The sequence below is a fragment of the Salvelinus sp. IW2-2015 genome, unplaced genomic scaffold, assembly GCF_002910315.2.
Source record: "Salvelinus sp. IW2-2015 unplaced genomic scaffold, ASM291031v2 Un_scaffold1547, whole genome shotgun sequence".
In the NCBI taxonomy this organism is placed as follows: domain Eukaryota; kingdom Metazoa; phylum Chordata; class Actinopteri; order Salmoniformes; family Salmonidae; genus Salvelinus; species Salvelinus sp. IW2-2015.
Genome location: NW_019942979.1, coordinates 56,346 through 60,603, shown reverse-complemented (window position 1 = coordinate 60,603; position 4,258 = coordinate 56,346). Strand labels below are relative to the sequence as shown.

The 4,258-nt window shown below is 40.1% G+C and overlaps 1 protein-coding gene across 1 annotated transcript in view; it reads left to right on the top strand.

Annotated features, from left to right (window-relative positions):
* ntd5 (ntl-dependent gene 5) overlaps positions 1–4,258 on the top strand; it is a 26,623-nt gene that overhangs the window by 8,332 nt on the left and 14,033 nt on the right.

Below are 4,258 nucleotides of genomic sequence, written 5' to 3'. Positions count from 1 at the left end.
TCCAGTCCAGTTGATTTGATTCATCTACAGTGCCTCTCAGAAAAGTATTCATACCACTTTCTAGAAATGTTATCAAATTTATTGAAATTAAACATCTAATTTACTTAAGTATTCACACTGAGTCATACTTACAAGCCTATAGCTGTGGATCTTGCTGGGTAGTCTCTAGAGCTTTGCACACCTGGATTGTACAATTAATTTTTATTTAACTAGGCAAGTCAGGTAGACAATTCTTATTTACAATGAGGCCTATCCGGCGAAACCTGGCAAACGCCGCCCAATCACGGCGGATGTGATCGCCTGATTCAAAACAGGTACTGCGGTGACGCATCTTGCCGGAGATGTAGTGTCTTAGACCACTGCACCACTCGGAGCCAATATTTTGCACATAAATTTTTTTATTCTTCAAGCTCTGTTAAATTGGTTGTTTGATCATACTAAACAGCCTTTTCATCCATTTAAGTCAACATTCTAACTATGCCCCTCAGGGACTTCTTGTCATCTTGGTAAGAAACTCCAGTGTATATTTGGCCTTGATTTTGGGTTATTGTTTGGTGAAAGGTGAATTTGTTCCTAGTGCTTGGAAAGCAGACTGAAACAGGTTTTCCTCTAGGATTTTCCTGTGCTAGCTTTATTCCTTCTTTTTTATCCTAAAACTCGTAGTCCTTGCCAAAGACAAGTATCCCACAACAAGTGCAGCCACCACCATCTTGAAATATGAAGAGTGTAACATGGTTTGATTTTTACTTGACTTTGCCCCAAACAAAACGCTTTGTATTCAGGAAAAGTTGATTCCTTTGCCAATTGTTTTTGCTTTTACTTTAGTGCCTTTTTGGGAATATTTTGGTTGTTTTATATTCTAGCATGTCACGTTTCAGGTCAGACCCAGATGCAGACAGTGTCGAAGTAACCAAGTTTATTACTGGACAGGGCAGGCAAACAACAGGTCAAGGGCAGGCAGAGCGTCTGTATCCATGATAGGGTGCGAAAGGCCCAAACGGAGGCAGGTTCAGGGCAGAGCAGGTACAGAACGGTAGGCAGGCTCAGGGATAGGGCAGGCAGGAGTCAATAATCCAGTATGGTGTGACAAGGTACAGAACGGTAGGCAGGCTCAGGGTTAGGGCAGGTAGAATGGTCAAAACCGGGAAAAACTAGAAAACAGGAACTAGAACAGACAGGAGCAAGTGTAAAAATGCTGGTAGGTTTCACGAAACAAAACGAACTGGCAACAGACAAACAGAGAACACAGGTATAAAAACACTTGGGGGGTGGAGACAAGCACAAAGACAGGTGAAACAGATCAGGGTGTGACAGTACAGGCTTGCTTAATTTCGCTCTGTCATTTAGGTTACTATTATGGAGTAACTACAATGTTGTTGATCCATCCACAGATTTCTCCTATCACAGCCATTTAACTCTGTAACTGTTTTAAAGTCACCATTGGCCTAATCGTGAAATCCCTGAGCGGTTTCCTTCCTCTCTGGCAACTGAGTTAGGAAGGACGCCTGTATCTTTATAGTGACTGGGTGTATTTGATACACCATCCAACTTGTAATTAATAACTTCACCATGCTCAAAGGGATATTCAGTGTCTGCTTTTATTTATTTTTACCCATATACCAATAGGTGCCCTTCTCTGTGAGGCATTGGAAAACCTCCCTGATCTTTTTTGTTGAATCTGTGTTTGAAATTCACTGCTCGACTGAGGGACCTTACAGATAATTGTATGTGTGGGATACAGAGATGGAGTAGTCCTTCAAAAATAATGTTAATAAACACCATTATTCCACACAGAGTTAGTCCATGCAACTTATTATGTGACTTGTTAAGCAAATGTTTATTCCTGAACTTATTTAGGCTTGCCGTAACAAAGGGGTTGAATACTTCACTCAAGACATTTCAGATTTACATTTTGTATTAATTTGTAACAATTTCTAAAAACATAATTCCACTTTGACATTATGGGGTATTGTGCGACAGAAAATCTCAAGTAATCCATTTTAAATTCAGGCTGTAACACAACAAAATGTGAAAAAAGTCAAGGGATGTGAAAACCTTCTGAAGGCACTGTACATAATTCAACTGAGGGTCCGCCTAGGTAATGCATGCTGTCTGCAAAAAAATATAATATATACAGTTCCAGTCAAAAAATTGGACACACCTACTCATTCAAGAGTTTTTCTTTATTTTTACTATTTTCTACATTGTAGAATAATAGTGAAGACATCAAAACTATGAAATAACACATATGGAATCATGTAGTAGCCAAATAAGTGTTAAACAAATGAGATGAGAAATGAGATTCTTCAAAGTAGCCAACCTTTTCCTTGATGACAGCTTTGCACACTCTTGGCATTCTCTCAACCAGCTTCACCTGGAATGCTTATCCAACTGAAGGAGTTCCCACATGAGCACTTGTTGACTGCTTTTCCTTCACTCTGCAGTCCAACTCATTCCAAACCATCTCAATTTGGTTGAGGTTGGGGGATTGTGGAGGCCAGGTCATCTGATGCAGCACTCCATCACTCTCCTTCTTGGTCAAATAGCCCTTACACAGCCTTGAGGTGTGTTGGGTCATTGTCCTGTTGAAAAACAAATGATGTCCTACTAAGCGCAAACCAGATGGGGTGGCGTATCGCTGCAGAAAGCAGTGGTAGTCATGCTGGTTAAGTGTGCTTTGAATTCTAAATAAATCACAGATAGTGTCACCAGCAAAGGACCCCCACACCATCACACCTCCTCCTCCATGCTTCACGGTGGGAAATACACATGCAGAGATCATCCGTTCACCTACCCTGCATCTCACAAAAGACATGACGTTTGGAACCAAAAATCTCATATTTGGACTCATCAGACCAAAGGACAGATTTCCACCGATCTAATGTCCATTGCTCGTGTTTCTTGGCCCAAGCAAGTCTCTTCTTCTTATTGGTGTCCTTTAGTAGAGGTTTCTTTGCAGCAATTTGACAATGAAGGCCTGATTCATGTAGTCTCCTCTGAACAGTTGATGTTGAGATGTGTATATTGCTTGAACTCTGTGAAGCATTTATTTGGGCTGCAATTTCTGATGCTGGTAACTCTAATGAACTTATCCTCTGCAGCAGAGGTATCTCTGGGTCTTCCTTTCCTGTGGCGGTCCTCATGAGAGCCAATTTCATCATAGCGCTTGATGGTTTTTGCGACTGCACTTGAAGAAACTTTCAAAGTTCTTGACATTTTTCGTATTGACTGACCTTCATGTCTCAAAGTAATGATGGACTGTAATTTTTCTTTGCTTATTTGAGCTGTTCTTGCCATAATAAGGACTTGGTCTTTTACCAAATTGAGCTATCTTCTGTTTACCCCCCTACCTTGTCACAACACAACTGATTGGCTCAAACACATTAAGAAGGAATTAAATTCCATGAATTAACTTTTAACAAGGCTTAATTGAAATGTATTCCAGGTGACTACCTCATGAAGCTGGTTGAGAGAATGCCAAGAGCGTGTAAAGCTGTCATCAAGGCAAAGGGTGGCTACTTTGAAGAACATATATTTTGATTTGTTAAAAAAATAAAAATACTACATGATTCCATATGTGTTATTTCATAGTTTTGATGTCTTCACTATTATTCTACAATGTATAAAATAGTAAAAATTAAGAAAAACCCTGGAATGAGTAGGTGTCCAAACTTTTGACTGGTACTGTATATATGGTCTCTCAGTGTTTTTATGAATATTGCTAGCAACAACAGAATAAAGGAATTCTGAATTAAATATCAACAGTAGAAAATAGGAGAATATCTTCTATCTAATGATGCCAACTTTATTTCTCAACTTCTAAGATAGAGAAAATTACACTTATTGGAGCCAAAGTAAGCTTTCTTGACTTGTCTTGGACATACATTTTTCCCAACACAGGGCTAAACTTAGTTTAACCAGCTAAACAGCAGCTATTAGTGAAAATGTGTTTGGAGTGACCTTTCTAGCTAATAGGCTATGATAGAGTTTACACTTCCTCATCCAATTACAATGTGGGGAGGTCAACATAATGAAAAACAATCTATCAAGTATATTAATTTAAAAATGCTGATTACTTCTCCTTGCCATTTTCATTCACCTGATGATAAGACAAGACATGCAATTTATTTGGGGGGCTAACGTATGATGAGGGTCCCTGGGTGGCCGGTTTACCTGGGAGGGGGTCCCTGGGTGGCCGGTTTACCTGGGAGGGGGTCCCTGGGTGGCCGGTTTACCTGGGAGGGGGTCCCTGGGTGGA